Genomic DNA, 25966 nt, shown 5'->3' on the forward strand with positions numbered 1-25966 from the left:
TTTCCTACAGCCCCCCCCCCCCCAAATAAGGGACATTAGGCTAACCTTCCCCAGATGAGTCTTCATTGTCTAAGTGGAAATATCTGGAGAGTCCATCTGCATTGGAGTGGGTACTCCCAGGTCTATGTTCCACTGTAAAGTCCATACCCTGTAGGGAAATGGACCACCTCAACAATTTAGGGTTTTCATCTTTCATTTGTTTAAGCCGTAATAGAGGTTTGTGGTCTGTTTGAACAATGAAGTGAGTCCCAAACAAGTAGGGTCTCAGCTTCTTCAAGGCCCAGACCACAGCAAAGGCCTCCCTCTCTATGGCAGACCAACGCTTTTCTCTAGGTGTCAACCTCCTGCTGATAAGAGCAACAGGTTGATCCTGGCCCTCTGAGTTGAGTTGTGATAGTACTGCCCCTACCCCTAATTCAGAAGAATCTGTTTGAACAATGAATTTCTTGAAGTAACATGGGCTTTTTAGGACAGGTGCAGAGCACATGGCCTGTTTGAGCTCCTCAAAAGCTTTCTGACAGCTAGCCGTCCACAATACCTTTTTAGGCATTTTCTTTGAGGTGAGGTCATTAAGAGGGGCAACAATGGAGCCATAGTTCTTAATGAACTCCTGTAATACCCAGTGAGACCTAAGAAGGCTCTGACCTGGGTCTGTGTAGTAGGGGGAGCCCAGTCTATAATGGTCTGGATCTTCCTCTGTAGTGATTCAATCTGTTCTCCACCTACCAGGTGGCCCAGATAAACCACTTTCCCCTGCCCTATCTGATACTTTGAAGCGTTGATAGTTAGGCCTGCCTTTTGCAGGACCTCCAAAACTTTCCATAGGTGGACCAGGTGGTCCTCCCAGGTGGAGCTAAATACAGCAATATCATCTAAGTATGCTGCACTAAAAGCTTCCAAACCTTGGAGGACTGTATTCACCAGCCTCTGGAAAGTGGCAGGTGCTTTTTGCAAGCCAAAGGGCATAACAGTGAATTGATAATGCCCTCCTATGGTAGAAAATGAAGTTTTTGCTTTAGCATCCTCTGACAACTTAATCTTCCAATACCCTGCAGTCAAATCAAAGGTGCTTAGATACTTGGCAGAAGCCAGTGTATCCATTAGCTCATCTGCCCTGGGAATAGGGTGAGTATCAGTTTTGGTTATAGTATTAAGATCCCTATAGTCCACACAAAATTGCATTTCTCTCTTTCCTTCTTTGCTATGCAGTTTGGGGACAAGCACCACTGGGCTGGCCCAGGGGCTATCAGAGGGCTTAATAACTCCTAGATCCAACATTTTCTGTACCTCTGTCTTAATGCAATCTCTGACATGGTCAGGCTGACTGTACATTTTACTTTTGACAGGTAAACTGTCTCCAGTATCAATTGAATGTTCACACCAGGTAGTTGTATCAGGTATGAGGGAAAATAGGTCAAAATATTATCCTAGGAGATTTTTGCAGTCCCCCCTCTGCTCAGCAGTGAGGCAGTCTTCAAGCACCACTCCTTCTACTAAGCCATCAGCTTCAGTGTTGGAGAAGTAGTCAGAGAGAGGGTCACTCTCTTCTTCCTGCCCCTCATCTGTGGCCATGAGCAGGTTAAGTCAGCCCTGTCATAATAAGGCTTAAGGTGATTGACATGAAGCACCCTAAGAGGGCTTCTGGCAGTGCCCAGGTCCACTAGATAGGAGACCTCGCCTTTCTTCTCCACAACGAGATGGGGTCCACTCCATTTGTCCTGGAGTGCTCTTGGGGCCACAGGCTCCAATACCCACGCCTTCTGTCCTGGTTGGTACTCTGTCAGGACAGCCTTCTGACCATGCCATTGCTTTTGGAGCTTTTGGCTGGCCTGAAAGTTTTTAGTGGCCTTTTTCATGTACTCAGCCATTCTAGATCTTAGGCCAAGTACATAGTCCACAATGTCTTGTTTAGGGGGCTTTAAAGGTTGCTCCCAACCCTCCTCCACAAGAGAAAGGGGACCCCTAACAGGGTGACCAAAGAGGAGCTCAAAGGGGCTGTAGCCCACTACTTTTGTGGGTACCTCCCTGTAGGGGAAAAGGAGTCATGGCAAGAGGACATCACATCTCCTTCTGAGTTTTTCAGGGAGTCCCATGATCATGCCTTTGAGAGTTTTATTAAACCTCTCAACCAATCCATTTGTTTGTGGATGATAAGGGGAGGTGATCTTGTAAATTACACCACACTCCTTCCACATAGCTTTGAGGTATGCAGACATGAAGTTACTACCTCAGTCTGATACAACTTCCTTAGGGAAACCCACCCTGGAAAATATTCCCAGGAGGGATTTTGCTACTGCAGGTGCTGTAGTGGTCCTTAAGGGGTTAGCTTCTGGATACCTTGCGGCAAGGTCCACTAACACAAGTATGAATCTATTGCCAGAAGCTGTTGGAGGGTCAAGGGGGACAACTATGTCAACCCCTACCCTCTCGAAGGGCACCCCAACCACTGGCAGTGGGATTAAGGGGGCCTTTGGGGTGCCACCAGTCTTGCCACTGGCTTGGCAGGTGACACAGGAGCGACAAAACTCCTTTGTGTCATCTGACATATGGGGCCAGTGAAAATGTGGAACAAGTCTGTCCCATGTTTTACTGTGGCCCAAATGCCCAGCCAAGGGAATGTCATGAGCTAGAGTTAGGAGGAATTCTGTATACTGGAGGGGGATGACCAGTCTCCCGGTGGCACCAGGTTTAGGGCCCCTTGCTTCAGTATAGAGGAGATTATTCTCCCATTAAACTCTGTGGCTGTCATTGACATCCCCATTCTGCTGTGTGACAGCTTGCTGTCTGAGACCCTCTACTGTGGGACAGGTCTGCTGTGCCACACTTAGTTCCTCCCCGCCAGGCCCTCCTCTACCCAAAAGCTCAGCTGTGTCAGCTTCAAGCTCCTCTGGTGTAGGTTCTGCACAGGGAGAAAACTCCTCCTCATCAAAAGGGGAATCATCTGGAGAGGGAGGGATAGTGGACAAGGGTTTGCCCTTTCTACCCCTAGTTTTCGGAGCACTTGGTCCATCGTTCTAGGATCCAAGTTTCCCTGTCCTCTTTGCTTCTTGCCCTGAGCCCTAGTAAGAGCAAAGATATGCCCAGGAATGCCCCGCATTGCTGCATGGGCCTCCAACTCCACTTCAGCCAAAGCTGAAGTCTCCTAATCATTTCCTAATAGACACTCTACAGGTAAGTCAGTGGATACCACAACTTTCTTTGGACCAGTAAACCCCCCCCCCCCATTTGCGATTCACAAAAACCATGGGGTGGCTAACAGTGTTGTTATGGGCATCTGTCACTTGGTGCTGATGACCAAGTAGGTGTTGCTCAGGAGCAACCAGTTTCTCCATCACAATAGTGACACCGGCACCTGTGTCCCTGTAGGCCTCAACCTGAACACCATTTATTAGGGGTAGTTGCTTGTACTTATCCATATTAGGGGGACAAGCAACTAAAGTGGTAAGGTCAATGTGACCATCAGAGACTAAAACAGCCTCAGTGGTCTCCCTAACTAGACCAACCCCCACTACATTACCAAAAGTGAGCCCAGCTGCACCCTTTGACTGGCTATTTGTAGTGTTCTTCCCACCACCACTGCTATTACTAGGGGCACTAGTGGAAGCAGTGGGGGTTGTGGTGGTGGGAGGTTTGGTGTTTCTTTTTGGACAAGTGGGGTCACTTGCCCAATGACCTTTGGCTTTACAGAGATAACACCATGGCTTTTTCTGATTGTGTGAAGAGGATTTGGTCCCCCATCCCCAGAGGATTTTTGTGGGCCTGATGAAGACTCAGAATATTTTTTATCTTTGTCCCCACCCTAGTCATGAAACTTACCATCCTTCTTCTTGCTGTCTTTGTCACCCCCTGTATGAGCTTTTCCGCTCACCCTTGTTCTGACCCATTTGTCTGCCATCTTTCCCAATTCTTGGGGAGAGGTCAGATCTGAGTCCACAAGAAACTGATGCAACAAATTAGACACACACTTATTCAATGTATGCTTTCTCAGAATTAAGTTATATAGGCTTTCATAGTCAGTCACCTTACTGCCATTTAACCAACCTTCTAGCGCCTTCACTGAACAGTCTACAAAATCTGTCCAATCCTGTGATGACTCCTTTCTGGTCTCTCTGAACTTTATCCTGTATTGTTCAGTGGTTAAGCCCAGACCATCTAAGAGTGCACTTTTGAGTATATGGTAGTTATCTGCATCATCCTCCCTAACAATAAGGAGTCTGTTTTTCCCCTTGCCAGTGAAAGATAGCCACAGGATAGCAGCCCACTGAACTTGAGGGACCCTCTGAACTTTACAGGCCCTCTCAAGTGCAGCAAACGACTTGTATATGTTGTCTCCATCCTTGTAAGGAGGGACAACTTTGTTCAGATTTCTTGAATCAAATGTAGGTTTCCCAACATTAGAATTCCTGAACCTGCTGCTGCCACCATGGGGAACTAACCCCAACCCCTACCTTTCCCTTTCACAGCCAGGGATTCCCTGTCTAAGGCCAACTGTTGCTGCTGTAGCCTCCTTCTGGCCTCTTCTAACTTCAGCTTTCTGGGTTCCCTATCTAGGGACTGGTCCTCCGGGTTAGAAGTGTGGGATGCTTCTGAAACAGAAGTAACATTGGAATTGGCAGAGGCTGACCTTTCTCTAACTGGAACCACCCTAGTGACCTGGCCTCTAGGGGTGAAGGGTGCCCTACTAGTGTGTGAACCCTTCCCACTCCCAGTTGTACTAAGGGGTTTGTTGACAGAAAGATCAGTGGAAGGTCCCTCCCCATGATTATCAGAATGCTCCTCTGAGCCTGCCTGGTTGGAATCTTCCTCTACTCCACCATCTGGCTGTTCCTGACCAGTGCTAAGTCCCTGGTCGTCCTTCAGGAGAAGATTTAAAAGGAATTCCTTATCGGGGTTCTTCCCAATCCCTAAACTCCTTTCAATGCAGAGACCCCTCAAACTTTTAAAGTTAAGATTCTCATATGTTGTTTTCACAACTCTAGGGGGAGCTTCTACAGTAGACATGTTGAAAGAAAAAGAGTTTAGGAAAAAGAGTAAAAAGTTAGTAGACTAGCAGACCTAACTTTTTTAGAGAAAAGAAGAAACTTTTCAGAAACTTTGTAAAACTTTGGCAAAGTTTAAAGAACTTTTTAGAAAGTTAGAAATTACTTCTAGGTACAATTACGTATAGCTCTAAGTATTGGAGCAAGCTTTTCTTGTGTAAAGCACTAGTAACAAAGTGGTAAAGCAATTGCAAGTACTTATCCCACTGCTACCACCAATGTAGGAGGCTGGCCTGGTTTGTAGTGGGAGCCTTGGGTACTTACATCTTATACCAGGTCCAGTTATCCCTTATTTGTGAAATGTAGTAGTGTTCTAGCAGCTTAGGCTGAAAGAGGTAGCTATAGCAGGGCAGCTTAGGCTGAATTAGGAGACATGCAAAGCTCATGTAATACCACTCATAGTTACACAGTACTTATACACAAGTAAAGACAATACTCAGTGCTACCAAAAATAAAGGTAGTTTATTTGGGTGACACAAGGCCAAAAATATCTTAGAGGCAATATTCTTCTGGGGGTAAGTATTATACACAATATATACACTAGATACCAAAATAAGGTAAGTAATTAGACATAGGATTGTGAAAACAATACGAATTTCTATCGAATGCAATGGAAGAAAATAGGTCTAGGGGCAACACAAACCATATACAAAGAAAGTGGAATGCGAATCACAAATTTCCCCCTAGACAAGTGTAGTGTGTAGAAAATCGCTGGGAGAATAAGAAAACCACAAAGGTGAGTAAAATACCCTACCCCAGAGCCCAGGAAAGTAGGAGTAAAGTACTGCAAGTTTCCTTAGGACACACTACAAGTCGTGATTAGAGTTATTGCAAGAACCAAGCAAGACTGCAAACAACAAATGGTGGATTCCTGGACCTGAAGACCTGCAAAGAGAGGAGACCAAGTCCAGAAGTCGGAAGAAGTTCCACAAACGACAGGAGCCCCTGCCAACCTAGAAGAGGGTGCAAAAGAAGAGTCCCCAGTTGGACGAAGACTGCAGAAATGCACCAAAGGAAGATGGCTGTGGGTTTCCGCATGATGCAATGGATGTCCCACGAAGAGATGTTGGATACAGGTGAGTTTCGGCGCTGGATTCGTCCAACAAGCCTTGGTTCAAGCAAAGTAGCAGACTGCATCAAAGTGGCGCTGCCTGGACCCAGGAGGGACCTGGGGGCCTCAACTCAGACTGAGGAGGCAGAGGGGGCTCCCAACACTGGAGGGAACCCACAGATAACCAGGCAGCACCCACAGAGGTCCCAGGACACGGGGACAAAGAAGGTGCAAATTGCAGTTGTTGCAGCACTACAAAAGAAGGTCCCACGCCGCCGGAGGCCAACTCAGCCAGTTGAGCGTCGTAGGCTAGAGTGCTGGGTACCTGGGCCAGGCTGTGCAGAAAGGATTCTTGCAAACACTGCACAGAGGCCTCAGGAGGTGAAGATGACGTGGTGCACAGGGGTACTGTTGCAAACGGGAAGGTAAGCTCTTACCTCCTCCAAATTTGGACAGCAGGACTTTAGGACAGTCTGTGTCAAAGGGGTCCACCACCTGTGTTCCAAAGAGCATGCTCGTCACCAGGAGAGGAGTCCAAGAGAACTGGTCATCGACTTAGAAGGTGCCTGCAAGAGCAGGGAAGTGACAACGTCACTCCACAGGAGATTTCTTCGGTCCTTCTGGTGCAGGGTGAAGACAGGGAGTCCCCAGAGCGTGCACACCATGGAAACTGTTGTAGTTGATGGCTGGAGCTGAAGTTGCAGAGGAAAAGTAACCCTTCTGGATACTTTGTTCCTGGAGCAGTCTGCGGTCGATCCGAGGTCAGAGGACGAAGTAGTAGTTGCAGAGGATTCCTGTTGGAAACTTGCAAGTAGAATCTGAGGAGAAACCCACAGGAGAGACCCTAAATAGCCCTGAGCGGGGAATTGGCTACCTTATCAGGTATGGACCTATCAGGAGGAGTCTCTGACGTCACCTGCTGGCACTGGCCACTCATAGGCCACCAGAGTGTCCCCACACCTTGGAAAACAAGATGCCTGAAGTCTGGGACACACTGGATGAGCTCTGGGCACCATCCCTGGGGTGGTGATGGACAAGGAGTGGTCACTCCCCTTTTCTTTGTCCAGTTTCGGGCCAGAGCAGGGACTGGGGGTCCCTGAACCGGTGTGGATTGGCTTATGCAAGGAGGGCACAATCTGTGTCCTTCAAAGCATTTCCAGAGGCTGGGGGAGGCTACCCCTCCCCAGCCTGTAACACCTATTTCCGAAGGGAGAGGGTGTAACACCCTGCTCCCAAAGGAAATGCTTTGTTCTGCCTTCCTGGGACTGAGCTGCCCAGACCCCAGGAGGGTAGAACCCTGTCTGTGAGGTGGCAGCAGGTGTAGCTGCAGTGCCAGACTCAGAGAGCTGGTTTGGCAGTACTGGGGGTCCATGGTGGAGCCCCCAGGATGCATGGAATTGGCTCCCCAATACCAGATTTGGAATGGGAGGACAATTCCATGATCTTAGACACCTTACATGGCCATATTCAGGGTTACCATTGTGAAGCTACAAATAGGTATTGACCTATAGGTAGTGAACGTGTGTAATGGCGTCCCCGCACTCACAAGGGCCGGGGAATTGGCCCTGGACTGCATGGGGGCACCTTTGCTAGTGCAAGGGTGCCCTCACACTTAGTAACTTTGCACCTAGCCTTCAGTAAATGAAGATTAGACATATAGGTGACTTATAAGTTACTTAAGTGCAGTGAAAATGGCTGTGAAATAGTGTGTGCACTATTTCATGCATGCTGCAGTGGCAGTCCTGTGAAATGGTTTGTCTGAGCTCCTTATGGGTGCCAAAAGAAATGCTGCAGCCCATAAGGATCTCCTGGAACCTGAATGCCCTGGGTACCTAAGTACCATATACTAGGGACTTATAAGGGGGATCCAGTGTGCCAATTGAAATTGGTAAATGAAGTCACTAGCCTATAGTGACAAATTTAAAAGCAGAGAGAGCATAAGCACTGAGGTGCTGATTAGCAGAGCCTCAGTGACACAGTTAAGCACTATTCACAGCACACACATTAGGCCACAAACTATGAGCACTGGGGTCCTGACCAGCAGGATCCCAGTGAGACAGGCAAAAACATACTGACATATATGCAAAAATGGGGGTAACATGCCAAGAAAGATGGTACTTTCCTATACGTCTGCATTAACTAAACTTCACTGGTTACCTGCGAAACAGAGAATTATGTTTAAATTGCTCTGTCTGGTTCACAAAATTGTTTTATGATAGACACTTAAACTCACTATTCTAGAGGTTTTCTCTGGCAAACAGAACGGCCACTTACGTTCTGAAAGGGCTTGCATGACAAATGTCTACGATGTTGCCAAGGTATCCTGGAGGCAGGGGTTTCTCAAATGCAGCAGCAATATTGAATATTGTTTGTCTTTGTTTGCATAGTCCTCTCTTGCAAAATTCAGGAAATTTCTGAAAACTGATCTTTTTCCAACTTGTTAGCTTTTTACTGTGCTTTTTGGGTGTGTAGGACTTTTCACCTTTCCCAACTGAGGGCCTAATTTACAAGGCCTAGCAGCACAGTGGCGCAGTGTGCTGGCCCACATTTACAAGGCCATGCAAAGCCACGTTGTGTGGCTTTTTATGGCTTTGTGAATATGGTCACCTTTCACACAAAACACTGAGTGAAAGGGGCATTACAAGGGTGTTGCTGTGGGTGTTCCCAAGCAACACCCATGGAATCTGACAAAATCTGACCGATTCCCAGATTTACAAGGATAGGAATGCATCAGATTCCTATGCAGCCTAAGGGGTGGTGTTAAAGTGGTGCAACGGGGAGAAATAACATTTCTCCCAGTTTTTTCCTCTGTGTGCTGCATTCTGCAGCACACATAGAAAGAGGAAAAAGTCATTCCTGCACATAAGCAATCATCCCTGCAATGCATGCTCCCTTGCACCATGGTACAAGGGTCCCTGTTTTGACGCTAGGCAGCAGTTTGCGCAGAGGAAGGTACAGTGATGCAACGTATTTCTGTAATTACAACACAACCCTGCACTTTCGAAATGAAACAGTGTGGTGCAGCAAGCTGGCTTGCAGCGCCACGCTGCGTCATTTAGTTGTAAATGAGGGCCTGGGTTTTTAATTGCCAAGATACCTTCGGTTGAATGTCACGCTTAATGAATATTAAAAATAGATAAAACTAAATGTAATAGCTGGTCCTTATTTCTTCTATACTGTAGTTGCATTACAGTTCAATTAATTACCATGTTGCATGTCATAAAAACATTATGTGTAAACATTTAAAAAATGCCTCAGTTGTGTAACCAGGTACGTTTTCGATATGTGCCCTGTAATAATATATCTTTTCTAAATCTCTTACTGAATGAAATTGCCTCTCGGTGCACCCCAAAAACACAATAAAGAACAAAAAGTGGCACATCACAGTGTGGTAGCCTGATTATGATGTCACCTCTGTTCTACATTCCTCACCAAGCTTCCATTCTCTACCATGCATTCTTAACATGCATCCTGTAATCTTTTCAGTTGAGTGCATCTTCCAAGCACCCTTCAAGTTCTACGTTCCGGTAGGCTTTTGCCTCTGAACTGCTGAGCTTGGAGGACGCTGGCTGATGAGCTCCTTACCTTGGATTCAACTTCTTCAATAAATGGTTCATTTTCTACAAACCTGTGTCTTCTCTATTGGATGAATTAAGCTTCAACACGCGGCTGATTTTTTTGCCTAGAATCCCATCTTATCCTTTAGTCAAGTGGGTGTCTGTTTCAGTTCAGACATAAGAATTATCTTTGCCTATCTCTAATTTTGAAAGAAAAGATTTTTTTTTATGCTCGCTTGTTAGAGCCAAATTAGTAAAAAGCAAATACAACTGATGTGCTAACGTGCAAATATACAGTCCCACAGCAAATCAACATCCCAGTATTCCAGTCAAAAATTTGTGCAAACAGACAATGGTTCAATTCTAAGGGTATTGAAGAATTGCTACAGTCAAAAGTAATATAACACATGTAAGAAGTTGGCTCTGTATATACTATATAAAAATGAGATATAGTGTGCACAGAGTCCAGGGGTTCCCCAGGGGCTTAACAGAGGCTAAAGTAGATAACTCTAATGTTCATTTTTCTGGTAGTGTGGTCAAGCAGTTAGGCACTTGCTGTACACACACAGTCAAGAAATGAGGCACACACTCAATGACTAACTTCTGGACAATTGTTTTTATATACCAAAAAAATATTTTGTTACTTTATTACTAGAACCAGTAAAACTTTGTTGCAGGTAAGTACAGTTGTAAATAGATATCAAGCATATGTATCAAATGTACTTTGTGCAGATAAAGTAGTTTACAAGTAAGTAGCAATTTTCTATTTCAAAAGTTGACACATTGCAATTTTCCATTGGAGTCCATAGAGTCCTCGGGGGAAAAAGTATTAGTATAGGTAAGTGCACGACTTACGATTCCAGTCTTAGTCCACAGGTCAAAGTTGAGGCTGACCCCAAGAGTGCACCACCAGCAACATGGGGCAGGCTGGGTGTAGAGGTCAAAGTTGGTGTTGGGTTTCCAATGGAATCCTATGAGGACTTGGGGGTACTTGAAAAATATCTATTTGCAGGTAAGTACCCGCGTCTTTGGAGAGCAGACCTGGGAGGTTTAGGTAAGCAGGGGGGAGGGCACAGGTAGGCACCAATCACACACCTTCAGCGGCAAAGGAACGGCCGGGTGCAGGGTGCAATGCTTTTCAATAAGGGGACCCCGGGGGTCACAAAAGATGCTGCAGGCTGGGTCAAAGGGATTGGTTCCGGAAAACCACAGGCTGGACAAGGAGAAGGGCCACCTGCTGAATGTTGCTGGACTGTCTGTTGGATTCCCCAGGGCATGGGGACTGCGGGTGCAGGGGTGCCTTTAGGTGTCGGGAATCTTCATTGGATCCGGTCGCGGTCAAGGGGGTCCTCTTTTTTCAGGCTGCAGGCATTGTTGTGTTGGCCAGAAGGGGTCAACCCAGGGTGGACACAAGGTCAGAATCTCCTGGAGACCTGCTCTGGACTAGCGGCCCACCTGGACTCGTGCCATGGGCGTCAGGTGCAGAGTGGGCAGGGCTCTCAGATCCTGGGCGCTTCTGGAGTCCAGTCTTCAGTAAAGCCATCACGGAGCTGTGGAGTTCATAATGACAAACTCCCAGCCCATGTACTTAATATGGCCACACTTCACTTACAATGTTTAAGAATGGACTTAGATACTGTAGGGGCATATTGCTCATGCAGCTAGGTCCTCACATGTAGTACAGTGCACCCTGCCTTAGGACTGTAAGGCCTGCTTCAGGGGTGACTTACCTGTGCCACAGGCAGTAGTTTGTGGCCATGGCACCCTGAGATGGATGCCATGCTGACTTTACCTTTTTCTCCCCACCATAACACACAATCTGCAATGGCAGTGTGCATATGTTTGGTGAGGGGTCCCTTAAGGTGGCACAATGCATGCTGCAGCACTTAGGGACCTTCCCTGGCCACAGATCCCTTGTTACCACTGATACCTTTTACAAGTGACTTAGCTATGTGTCACGGGGTGTGCCAATTGTGGAAACAATGGTACAGTTTAGGGAAAAAACACTGGTACTGGGGCCTGGTTAGCCGGATCCGAGCACACACGCAGTCAAGTTAGCATCAATACCAGGCAAAAAGTGGGGGTACTGCAAACAAGGGGCGAGTTTACTGCACCACAAACTAACAAATGACATGGATTAAAATCCAACTATATTGTTATCCTTAGCACAAAGGTAAACACAAGAAAAGAAGAGTGCGCTCTGTGTTAATGTCACAGTCTGGCCTTTCACCCCTTAACAAAGGAAGACAAACAGTTTTAGGGGCGGGGGTGGGGGGTTGGGGTTTTAGGTTTTAGGGGTGGGTTGGGTAATTTTAGGGGTGGGGTGGGGGGTTTTGTGGGGGTTTAGGTTTAGGGGCAGGGTGGGAGGCTAGGAGTAGTTTTAGGGGTGGGGGTTGGGGTACTTTAGGTTTCAGGGAAGGGGTGGGGGTTGGGGTTGTTTTAGGTTTTGGGGGTAGGGTGGGGGTCAGTTTTAGGGGCGGGTGGGGGGTTGGGGTTTTAGGTTTTAGGGGTGGGTTGGGGGGTCGGGTAATTTTAGGGGCGGGTGGGGGGTTGAGGGGGTTTAGGTTTAGGGGCAGGGTGGGGGGCTCGGAGTAGTTTTAGGGGTGGGGGTACTTTAGGTTTCAGGGATGGGTGGGGGTTGGGGTTGTTTTAGGTTTTGGAGGTAGGATGGGGGTCAGTTTTATGGGCAGGGGCGGGGGTAGTTTTAGGGGCAAGGGTGGGGGGTTGGTGTGGTTTTAGGGGGTCGCGGTAATTTTTAGGGGTGGAGGGGCCGGGGGGACGCATGCAGGAACAATGGATGCCTATCACTAATGCCTTTACCAGGAATGCCTTTACAACGAAAAATCATTGTTAAGGCATTCGTGGTAAAGGCATTCGCGGTAACAACGAGGTCGTTGTTCCGACCTCGTTGTTCAGCCATTCGTTGTTCCAGCAGGCATCGTTCCGACATACATCCGAGCAGCCAACATAAGGTCAGCGCCACCGTAAACCATGATTGTGCCTTCCAACACGGGGTTACCAGAACCAATTCCGCTCTCTGATGAATTACTTGCGAGAGAACTTGGTGGATCATGGAGAACGGGGGAAATGCGTAGTGCACATCCCCTGTCCAGTCCTGGAGAAAGGCATCCGAGTTGAGGGCATTCGGATCCGGTCTCCAACTGAAGAAAAGCAGGAGATGAGTATTCAGCCAGGAGGCAAACAGGTCTATCTTGCACGGACCCCAAAGATGATTCAGGAATTGAAATACTCTGGGATGAAGACGCCAATCGCTGGCATCTCTCAGATGCCTGGAATTCCAGTCCGCTACTATATTCACTTTCCCCGGAATATATTCAGCTGAAACAGAAATCTGATGGGCTAGACAAAAATGCCAGAAGTCCTTGGCAATCTCTGCCAACATCCTGGACCGAGTTCCCCCCAATTTGCTTTTTGTTTCGAACTGCTGAAATATTGTTCATTTTCAGGAGAATACAGCATTTCGATTTGGAAGGGGACAACGTCTTCACTGCAAAAGAACCCGCCAGAAGTTCTAAGCAATTGATGTGCATTTGAAGCTCCTCTGGGGACCAACGACCCCCCGTCTCTATCTGGCCACACCTGGCACCCTAGCCCCATCTGCTGGCATCTGATTCTATGACCACTTCCGGAACTGAGGCGAATATCGCCCTGCAATTCCAAGCGTTCATATGATTCAGCCACCATTGAAGCTCCGTCCGGGCTTCTTGAGACAGGACAACCAGTTTGGAATACGTCAGACCCCTGTGAAGGTGAAGAATCTTTAACCTTTGAAGAGCACGATAATGTAGGGGTCCCGGAAATATGGCTTGAAGAGATTATGCTAGCAGGCCCACCAGACGGGCAAGTACCCTCAAAGAAATCGAATGAGCAGACAAAGCTTTCTTCAACTCTTTCTTTATAGCAGGTCTTTTGGTTAATGGCAGTTTCAACAGAGTTGAGATGGAATCTATCCTGAACCCTAAGAATTCTATCTTCTGCACAGGTTGCAGCTGAGATTTTTCCACATTGATTATGAACCCTAGATCTTGAAGGAGCTGCATTGTCCATGAAAGATGGAGACGAGCCAGACGTTCCTCTTGGGCCATAATGAGAATGTCGTCTAGGTAAATTATCAAGCGAACCCCTTTTTCCCGTAACCATTGCATCACCGGTCGCATCACCTTTGTGAAGCATCAAGGGGCCGAAGAAAGGCCGAAAGGAAGAGCGGAAAACTTGTAACATTGGTTTCCCCAAAGAAATTGAAGGAATCTGCGATGTGGGGCAAATATTGGAATGGTCAAATACGCGTCCTTGAGATCCAGATGGACCATCCAATCTCCTTCCCATAAGAGATCCCCGAGAAGATGGATACCTTCCATCTTGAAGTGTTGATAAACTATCCATGAATTGAAATGTCTCAGGTTGAGAACTAAACGAGACCCCCCTCCCTTCGTCTGGACCAGAAATATTGTACTTGTAAAAACTCTTGGGTGAGGATATGAGTTGACAATAACGCCTTTTTGGAGAAGGGTCTCTAATTCCTGATCTATGAAAAGTGTCTCTTGTTGGGAAAAACAGAGAGGAGGCGGGATCTCGGTTTGAAGGGGCTCTGAATAAAACTCTAAATGATAACGTGAAATTGTGTCTAACACCCAAGCGTCTTGAGTTATCAAAAGCCAATTTTGAACAAATAGACTCACTCTTCACCCCAAAACAACATCCTTGTAAGATATTAGGTTTACCTGTTTGAGAGGTATTCTGCCGGTAATATCCTCCTCTGTGAGGTCCTCTGGGGTTACGACCACTGTAAGCACGACTTTTGTTTGGGTAGAAGTTGGAATTGGATTGGTAATTGGATTCTCCACGGTTTCTCTGATAGGGACGAGAGGTCTGGGAAGAGAAACGGCCTGAAGAACGACGTCTGAAACGTCCGGCCCTGTAAAAAAGGCCACTGTTAAACACTTTTTTAATTGAAGTCTGGGCCTTGTCCAATGCTGAAAAGGTAGCGACGTATTTGGCAAGGTCCTTGACGAACCTGTCGCTGATCAAAAGGCCTTTAGCAGCTGGTCCAGCATCCGCTGAAGCCAATTCTGCAAGTTTCGGGTCAATGCGTAATAAAAACGACTTCCTGCGCTCGGTGGACATTGAACAATTAGCATTGCCCAGCAGGCAAATGGCTCTTTGTGACCTTTCCAGCAAAGTGTTTGGGTCAATGGGCTCTTGCGATTCTTTGGCTTGGACTGCCAGATCCAGGATTTTGGTTAGAGGACCAGAGATATCCAGAAGTTTATACTGGCATCTGCGCCAGGCCCTGTCAATACCCTTCTTCGGGTCTTTGGAGAATTTCTTAAGAAATGTCATCATATGTGGGTCTAATTCAGGAGTCTCCGCTACCTTCCCCTCGAGAGCTGGACGAGGACACTCTGAGCGTAGAGTACTACGAATGTCTTTTTCAAAACTCTTCCTGAGTCTGGACTGTACATAAGCAGCCATTTCCGGACACGGAGTACATTCTGATGACTTGGGATGAATGATATTGTCCGGATCGAAGAGAAGGTTCTTAGCTGGAGGGGGAAAAAGGTCAGAATTTTCCTAATGGCGCTTTTTGCATTTGCGCATGCCCTTGCACTTATCAGAAGAGGACTTATCCTCAGAATCAGATGTAGCAGAGGCGTCCGAGAAATTGCACACTGATTGCGTCATTGGATCAGTTCCCTGATCAAAAAAGGCGCCATATTCGTGATCACTTAACACTGCGTTAATGGTGTGTTCAAAGGGGTCCAAATCAGACCGGCCAGGCTCATTTATTTCGACCTCATTTGGGGTAGGGTTCCCCCAGCCTGCGCTAAAACGCCTGCGGCCAAAATTAAATATAGGTTGGACAAAGGGGCGGAAGGCCTTTACCAAGGCCTTATTTACAGAGTCTTGCACATGATAATCAAGAGCCTCAACCAGGCGTTCCTCCATGTGCTGGCCTTCCGTATATTCCCCATAATAATCATCCTGATGTGCCATGATGGCAGTATAAAGCAAGTATCAATTAGAGGTTCCAAATACAGTGCTGTAAAAAAGTCAGCAAGGGGGGAAAAGCCCTGGTGTCAAAAAGGTCTAAATAGACCTTTGCCGGTTAAAAGAAGAGGAAACCAGTAGGAATTGGTAGCAATTAGGGGGGAGGGGGCCTGACTCCTTATCCCCTCAAGCAAAGCTCTCTCTGTATTGTTACAGCCCCAACGGGCATAGGAAGAGGAGCGTAGAATCAGCAGGCTTCCAGCTCCTAACACTGACGATCGCACGCTGGCAAACTCGAAAGATTTGAGTTTTGCGAAAGTGCGAACGCAGCCACAGAAAGCGGACTGCTCTGTGGAGGCCACTCTTCCCCAGCGGCCCCCCACCAGCTTTTTCCGAAGCGGTCTGAAAGACCGTTTCCTTGACAACGCGGCAATGCCGCTGAATGGAAAACCACAACAGTGCTTTAAGGCAATTTGCCGCGCCTGATTATAACACAAAGTAAACACTATAACAATAGCGAAATACACAGAATAAACAGAACGCGGCACTTATCTCTTGTGCGAAGCAGCAAAGAAAGAGGACGGACTTTGCCTGCTTTGTGCTATATACGAGATAGTGGAGCCTGATTGGAGGGTCATTACGAGGCTTTATGTTTATGGGAAATGTAGTTTTTCTGTTTTATTGTTTCTATTGGCTGCTGTGTGTTGCAGTACAGATAGAGATAAGCATAATCCTCGCCTCCGTGTCCTTAATAGAACTGAAACTTCTTGTCGCGTAAGCTAGAAAATTTTAGATTCAGCAGTCACTTGACCTTTTCCTGTGCTTTACTGAATTTCATTTTAAACTAAAACATCGGCAAAAAGAAACGTTCCTGATTGTTTTTTGGCTTCAACAGTCTGTTCAGTTAACTGGATGTTGTTTCTATTATTTCTTATTAAATGTAAACATTACCTGGATAGTGCAAGTACAGCAGTGCCTTTTTATCTAAGCTACTACTGTGCCTCTCAGCCAAGTTTTAAAATGTTGCTCATTGAATACTATGGCTTTCACTTTGATGTATGGGTACGTCATAGGCAGAAACAGTGCAAGACTCCCTAACACAAGGAACAGGTACAAGACAAGATGCAAGTGCGTGGAACTGCAGAAGACACATTATCCCCTCAGCGCTACCTTTGTTGGATTGGATCCAAGCACTTCACACACTGATTTCTGTCCCTGAGCTATTTTTTAACTTAACATCTAAAAAGACTATTGGTCTCGAAATGTTCTCAACTGAGCTATTACTAACATCTCTCCCTCTCCAGAACTGACTGTGTTGTGTGCACAGCACTTAGGTAGAACAGAGCATCACAAGAGCACTCCGTCTCAGCACTGAAGTATCAGCTCAGGGTTGAGATAACCCATCTCAATGTCTCGCTTATTGGATGTCAATGCTTGGTGTATTTTAGGATAGAGGTGCAATATAACTCTTGAGAAAGAGTGTTCAAAGTTTAGGACCTCACAACTTTGAGATTTTATTATTCATTCTTCACCAAATCTGTTAAGCAAGGAGCTCACAAAGTTTAAACAAATGAGGGGTGAAGGTGGAGTCCTCTGCAACAGTGGGAATGACCCTACTGTCCTTTTGGGGATGTCACAGTTACTAATCATCCTTTACCATGCAGCACCATTATCAGACAGTGCTCACTGCGCAGGTAATAACCAAGCAGAACATTTAAAGGTACCCTAAAATGTGAAGCTTTACCAAGCAGGTGTTATGTTTTTTTAAATGACAAAGGCACATGCACAGTTTTGTGTTAATATGTTATGGATACGTTAAATAAAAAACACCACAAGCAGCAGTCACTTTTATTCTGCTGTTCCTGTGCATTTGCAGAAATGTTTTGACATTAATCCCACCATTCACACTAAATTGGTACTGTGATGAACACATAATTACTCGAAGTGGAATAAAGCCATAACTTTGGCAATTTCCCATAATAAGGGTAACACAAAATTCCCCAAATCCCCCAAATTACACCTGCATAATTTAGATTTCTCACAGGCCTACTCATGAAGGAGTTATTCTTCTAGGAGGGTTAGTGATATCTGGACTACTGGGTCCCATGGGACTTCCATGGGAGTCCCTCTGGACCGATATTAAAAAAAAATACTTAATTCACATTGCCTGAGACAGCATTTTCTCCTGTCAGCCAATGGGGTCCTTCAGTACCCAGGACCATAATGCAGGACCTTGCACTTTGATTGGCCTGATGCAAAATCTCAAAATAAAATGTTGCAGCGGAGATTACAGGAGTCAGGGACTCTGTCCTGAAAAGAGAATATAAGAGGGCAAGATGGGGACACCCTGACCCTATGGCTATCTACACAAATTATCAGTGTAGTGAGTGACGGCATCAGACACAATCCCATTAGTGGCCCTTTAGTGACCATGGCATGCAGAATTACTGGATCACTAACAGAATATCAATGCACACAATATCGATATACAGTACACAGATATCAGAAATTAAATACTTTTACCAAAATATTGCTTTCCTACACTTAACTAATAAAACTACAAATATCGATAACACAAATATTGTTTGTAAAAATATTGGTTTTTACTTATATCAAAAGCAAGATATCGAAAGCAAAAATATTGAGACCTTTCATTAAACATTCGATTTGTCAAAAATATCACCTCACACAATATCGACTACAAGATTATCAGCAAAGCAATTTCATTATCATTAATAAACATAAAAATAACTACTTTTTACATTAAACTAAACATTGAAATAAACATTAAACAATATATACACATGTTTTAATGAAAAAAATACATCATCCCCCCAAAATAATCACCCCAAATTATAGCTAAATACATAGCTGAGCTAAAATATTTACATAACCTGCAAATGTTTACACAACAATCGCAATATTAATAAACAAAATAATATTCAAAAGTGTCAAGCTACATAATAAACATCATAAATAAAATGTAAATTATTGTTTAGTATGGAAGGACATAACTGATATTAGTAGGCCTTCATAGGCCCCATGCCCTGGGGCTGAACTGAACTTCAAAGTAAGGAGGACAGTACAACTGCTTCCACCAGGCAGAAGCATTTTTAAAACTCCCGTCGAATGGGAGCAGAGATGCCTTCCCTGCTCGAGGGAATGCAGTACAGTTTTGAACTAACAAAACCACTGAAATTCACCAGTTATAGTTATCCCAAGTAACTATAACCTGTGCCATAAGGTAACTATAACTCTCACCCTCGCCATGCACTACTAATTACCCCACATATTACATCACTCATGACATCTTCTATGGCATAATTGATAATATCACTGAAACATTTGCAATTCAATTATTGATGGGAAAATTGTGCATGGTGGGGGAATGCTACCGAAATATTCAGAGGCATAGCAAGGGTGCTATGGTCCTTATAAAAGCTTGGAAGATGCTCCCCAAGAAATAGTACCAGGAATGCCATAGTCTTTCCACGTTGCACCAATGAAGTGATCACAACCCCCTACTGACGTTGATGTGCAGGTGTGGGTCCAGAATATCAAGATGGGAATATTGTGGTGCCTTAGTATAGTAGCCAAAATATTGAGGACATATCAATGAATGTGTGTATAGCTTTCTATACCTAACTCCAATACTGCGAACCTTGAAGATATATTTATATTCAAGGTACGTAGATGTGCAGTTAAGAATAGTAAATCTGTACTTCCCTATATTGTGGTTCTAAAAATTCTGGACCCATGTAATTTACTTTGCCACAGCAGTACGATTTTAGTATCAAAAGACCGATAATGACTAGTACACTAAGCATGAGCATTTTCGCTCAATTCCAGCAGCGTTTTCACCTCGAAATCGCCATTTTCGTCCTGCACTTGTGGCTCCCATTTTATACACTGTAGCCATTTTTAAAAGTTGCCCTCACATAGGCTTATAATACAGTCAGATTTGATTCCAAGGACACGTACACCTTGATTGACTTTTCTCTGACCTGGGCAAGCTGGAACCATTGCCTCAGGCCAAACCTGTTTGGTCAGTCCCTCTCCCAGTGGCCGAATCAGATAGCATCAAGGCACACAATGCCATAAAACCCTCATTATCGCTCACACACCCTGCCTAATCTTGCTCACACCTGCACCTGCTCTTTTCTTCTTCTTACTTTACGAGGGGGAGGTGCCCGTTTTTATTGGGGGTCCACACTTATCTGATGTAAAATACTAGGCCTTGCCAGGTAATTTATTATGGGTTGGATTACATGAAATATGAGGTTTCATCAGGACACTGTTTTTTCCTTTGTAGTGAAAACATGTGAATGACCAACCAAAATGTCAAGAATGTTTGCCTGAAGCTTAAAAAACTGTATATAAGGAAACCTGACTTTGCATTGAAACACAGTCTCCTGAGAACATACAAACCGTGCTGTTGTACTTCTAAGACGCTTGTTACTTGGTTGCAGCCAATAAATTCGATCTTTGACTTCACCTAGAAGACTCTGAGTTTCTGTGGTCTGAATCAGGAAAGTACCCGAGGTCTTTGGGTGTACCCTGGCACCGCTGGGTTACCGGATCAGTACCGGTTCTGAAAAACCCAGTACCTCAGTTGGCGCCCAACGTGGGGCGATACCAGCGGTACCGGTCCAAGCCTGATGTCCGTGGGGAGCTTCGTGTGAAAATTCTGGAGGAAGGCCGCCACTTCATCGACCCCTGCATGTCGACGTGGTCCGAAAGTCTTTGCTGCGAGGTTCCCCGCTTCCCGACGGCTATGAAGGACTGCTGCCCTGGCTATCGCCCTGATTTGGACCCTTGATGTTTGGTAGAGCAAAACGATAAGACGAGTCTTCTGGTGACGTCATCGATATTTTCAGTTAAGTATAAGTGGAGCGTCTCCCAGTCCTTAGTTGGACACTTGGTTTGGTCCTTAGTTGGACATTTGGTTTGGTATCCCTTCGGGATCACTTTGATTTGGAACTTGCAAGTACCAAAGGCGAAGGACTCGTGTATTCACGAGACTATCGTAAACGATAATCCTTTGAAGTTTGAAGCTAGACTAGTGAGCGAAGATGCCTGGTCTTAGCAGACTTGGAAATTTGTTTTGTCTTGGTTGTAAAAGGGACTCCCGGTTGGAGGACTCATGTCCGGTTCCTCCGATTGGAACTCCAACCTATGAACTATATGTGAAGCACGGAGTAGGCCCCATCACGTTTAATAAAGTATGGGTCCGCTATTCTTGGAAATAATTGAGAAAAGTTATCTTTTTTTTCTTGTAAATATGACTTACAACTAGGATCTGCAAACAGTTCTGTAAGTAAATTGCGACGGCGCTATTTATGAAAAATGGCTAAAGCGCGCTGTATTGCGTGTCCTGAGTGTTTTCTGTTTATATCTGAAATGAGCTCAATGTGTGTTTGTGGGTCTTCTTGATGTTTACAGTTTGTTAAGTAAAATGTTGGTTAATTAATATTAAGTAGAAACTTAGAAACAAATCCAGAAATGAACCATGTGATGTGCTAACATAGCAATATGTTGCTCTTTAATTTATAGAATGAGCAATTGTGCACATATACAAAACTGTCGTTAAATGCTTAATAAATTAGAAAACACATTCAATAGATATAAATAGGGCCCCAAAAAAAACGAAATTATCTATTTTTGCAAAAAAAAAAAAATAATACATTTACAGCATTTTTCTTAGATGCATTGTATTAGATGTTCACAGGCAAACTTTTTAGCTGCAGTATATTTGATAGGAATGTTCAATTCAGCCAGCACTTTCCCAGTTAAACACGGGTGGAATTTTGCATAACCTTCCTTTTAAATGAAAGTGGCGCAAAAATGTGACGCATTTCAAGTTAGGCTTATGCGCTTAGGCTTGTGAGTTAATATATCCCAAATAATAGGCAAGGGATGCAGCTTGCTTTTATATGTGGAATTATCACAAAAAAAAGAATAATTGGGTTTTTATTTTTTTTAAAGAAAATTATTAATAATGGAAAAATTATTTAAAAAATAAGTGCCTTTCAAAATCGTTTTTTAATATTTATAAAGCTTAATACCTATACTATGACCTCCTAACATTAAAATGTAATTTAAGTTATGTTGCACCGCTAAAATGACATTTGTATGTGCAATTTTCCCTTGGCGCAGGAGCAAACAAGCTCATTTCTATAAAGTATAAGTTAATATTTTCAATGGCTGACTCATGGATTGTGTAATAGACATTCTGGTAATGCATATTATGCAAGAAAATTGTAGGATATTGATTTTTTAATGCCTAAAATATCAAAGTCGATTTTGGGCAAAAGCACTGTTTAAACTGCATTTTCTTTCATTCCGAGTACTTTTTAAAGTGTCTCAGGATTCAGTAAATGCATACATTTAGGTTTGATATATATTTGCAGGTTGTGCCTTCTTATGATTCAATGAGCCAATGTGCCAGTACAAAGGCTTGTTTTAATATCAAGGTTGAAGGTTCTAACTTCAGCTGGGCCTACTGAGACGTTCATTCATTCGAGGTTGATGAAATATGTACCATTGCATGGGATTGCAACAAGCATTTATTCTAACAACTGGTATGTGTGTTATTAAGGTTTGTGAATTATTCACAGTAAATGTAGTTTAATAATCTGGAAATAGAGATAATTTTTTTTTTTGCGCCTAAAAAGGAAAATAGGAAGGCCTACTGTCTTTGACAGATTCAGAGTGGCAGAAGCTAGGAGAGCTACAGAGGCTGGCTCAAGTCACGCTGCTGAGATGCTATCTTTAGTTTTCCCATAAACAATGGAGGAGGCTGTCATGTTGACACTTGTGACCTTTTAAATTAGGGCCTTGTCTCTGTGAAATGCAGAATGACCCTACGGGCCTCTAAAAGTGGGATTTCTGGTTTCTCCAGAAGAACATCAATATAATTAAAGAACTTAATTCCAAAGGGAAAATATAAAAAAAAGGGGGTTTCTTCGAAAGTCCCAACATCATGTTAAATGCTCTACAGAACTGATACATTTGTGTCTCCGCTCTAAAAAAATAAAATGATGCCTGCTAGTTGCTTTTATTTGACAGAAAACGAAGTGTTGCATTAAGTCTTAGACAGAAAATAAGATGCAGCCCTTTTCTAAAATTTTGAAGGCTACATGCCTTAATGAGAACGATTTGCCAATTAAGACTTATTTTTCACAGTGGAAATTGTAGGTGCCAAATTAATATGGAGTGTCAGTGTAACAATTTTTACTTTTAGAAAGGTAAAACTAAGGTGGCTTGATGTTGCGAAGTAACTGACAAGAGGGTAACAGTTAAGTAATGGAAATTTATTTTCATGTATTTGGTCCTATCATGAATTGTTCTTGCTGGTCCTGTATGTTAGAAGAGAAACAGTAAAGTTATATTTGACAGCAGATTTCCATTGCCTGGTGATCTACTGTCAAAAGGAGGGTAAGGATTTTAAACCTGACAAATTAAACAGGCCCAAATATTGGGTTTTGGGCTGCAGGTTTACAGTGCATAAAGTACATGACATGGTGTTGTGTGTCACCGCTTATTCACACATGCTATTGTTTTGTCTATGCTTTTTGTGCTTGATACACAGCAAGTATATCTGATGGCTTGACGTTTTGTGCGTTTTTATTATTTTTTATTTGTTTTTTGCATGTTTGTTGCTGCTTTTGATACTATTACAAGCTCCCCTGTGTTGTGAGGGGATGGTCATGACGATGCCCATCGCTACGCAACAGTTGGTTGAACTTGTTCTGGTTACTAAATTCCACAGATAATGATATTTCATGCTGTGAACATAAGAGACAACACTTCACCAGTGCATGTCTATTTGGCTATAATGGTATTGAAGGAAAATAAAAAGAGATATACAGGATCAAAGTGTGTCACCTGCAGTTAGTCACGTTACTGCCCCTTCCCTTAAAGGAACAGGCAGCCCTACATTTATGTAGCCTTGATTGGACCTAAGGATGAAATTATAGATCTGTGACTCAAGGTGGCCTAATTTCTATATTACATTAGTTAATGATGTTCTGTTTCCTAAGTAGCATATGGCTTTCGTTCCTTAAAAGAAAACCAGGTTTTCATTTTTTCCTGAAGAAGGAACTGAAACATTAGCTAGGAGTACCGTATATGGTGTAGTCGCCAACGGTAGAGTTAAAATTTGTGTAACTTTGGCCTTTGTGTATCACCCGTACTCTCGGTGTTGTGTCACATGCCTGACTATCACCCAAATAATTTTTTTTGTTCTTCCTATAGATTTTTTCTTTTGTTACTTCCCCTGACAAATGTCGCATCATGCTTAGTTATTGAGATTTTAGCTATGTCCTAGTCCCATTTCTCTTTTTCGAATTCCTTTCACCAGTCAGCCCTTTTATTATTATTTATGTATTGTTCAGGTTCACATTTCCAGACTGCAGTGATGTACCAGGGACCCCCATGTTATGTATAATTCCCTTTGGTATGACCAGACTGGTTTTCAAGAATTTGCCTTAGGCCTGCTTCAATGTTTTCCAGCCTGACTGTCAGGGTAGCGATAGACTGGTTAACTGACTCAATATTATAGTAAGACAAGTTTTCCATTTCAATAGGAGATATCTTATGTTTACCTTTTTGAACATGACGAATTTTCAATGTCTATTTTAATTTGGTTTTCGGTTCCCTTCTGTTCCTGCTACTTTAATTTTTGGTGGGATCAGATGTGTCCTAATCATGCAAATATCAGGACCCTCTAGTTCTTGTCTTTTTGTTTGCACATTTGACTATTAGCCTGTGTATTGCATAGTGCACCTGATGCACAGTTTTTAAAGGAAGGTTTCTACATGTCCCTGATAATCGGTATCATGTGATTTCTCTATTGAGATGTTCTAAGGTAAGGAGGAACACCTAGACTTAATCATTGAGGAAAATATGTGTTTACCCCATTAGACAATGCCACTGTGTGAGGAAATCCATTCAGATAGAATTCTCATGTAGCTATAGATGGCAGAGAATAATGGAGAGAACCCAATTAAAGATGCTAGAGACCCTGATTTGCCCTTCCGCCTTTGTCTTTGTATTTTATGCCCATGGTGTATGGCTACTCCTTTGAAGACTGCAGACCACCTGCTTGCAGTCCCCTTGTTAAAAACCATGAACTGTTTTTTTTACTAAATTGAAGGAAACTAACAACTGTGGCATATTTCCTACGTCACTAGATTCTGCGGGTATCAAGTCATAATAACCTGCAGGACATTGATTTAAGCCTAATTCCCATCAGTGACAGCTACAGATGAAAGACGGACGTCTTGGCCCTACAGTCTCAGCACCCAGAAAGTAGCAAAGCTGGACAGCGATCGCCAGCGCATGGTATCGTACTTGCTCCATCAGACGGCGTTGGACATCACAAAACCAAAGTTTCAGTGTAAAAGAGCTAAAGAGAAGGATTCCTGTTGTTGATAGCAGAGCTGTTTTGAGGTTTCATTTCTCTACCTGTCATGTGCTGGTAACCTCTGACAGTGTGCAATCCCTTGAGCCCCTTGGCCTGAGTTTTGGCCACACACCCCCTTTTCTTTGCTCCAACGGAAGAAGGGCAGTGCACCGGAGATTTCAAGTTTGGAAAAAGGCACTATATTGTGGTGCCCATGAAAGAGCAGCTTGAGCGTCCTCTGACACTAAATAATGAGTGTTGGAGTCTGAAAGTGCTGCTGAGCTTGAGCTATTTCCCAATTAATGGTGCTTGGGTCTGCACGAGATGATTTGTGCCTTTGATCAATGAAGAGCACATTGTTTGTAGTGTCTGCCACAGAGGAGAGACACTGGTGCATTGCTTTAAGACATTGAGACTTTTGAGTGAGCTGTGGGTGTTTGCCAGGAGGGCACTCCAACTAAGCAGTACTTTTCTCACGAAGAGGCCTGAATTGAGAGGCCCATGCGAAAGAAAACAACAAAAGAAAATTTGATGGACAATAGAAGCCTGCCAGAGAGGCTTTTTGAACGGACTCTGGGCATAGTTGGTTTCACAAGAGGTTTCCGTGTGATTGTATAGACTAGGTGTTAGGAGACTGATTGTTTTGCTGGCATTGTTTTAAAGTACTATTCTGTTTAGTAAAAGCAGAATAAAGTCCATTTTCTGTGGAAAGAGTACCCCCTTTTCACCTTAGAGTATTGATGAGAGTCACCACTGTTGCACCTGAACATACAAAAATTACTGAAATGCAGAGGAGCCCTAAAAATGTTACTAGATAATTTTAGGATTTGCTTTTTGGTTAGGGTTGTGAAAAATTATTATTTCATTTGTAATAGTGGTCACTACTTTCTCCCGTTGTCTATAT

This window comes from Pleurodeles waltl, chromosome 1_1 (assembly GCF_031143425.1).
Source record: "Pleurodeles waltl isolate 20211129_DDA chromosome 1_1, aPleWal1.hap1.20221129, whole genome shotgun sequence".
NCBI classification, from domain to species: Eukaryota; Metazoa; Chordata; class Amphibia; order Caudata; family Salamandridae; genus Pleurodeles; species Pleurodeles waltl.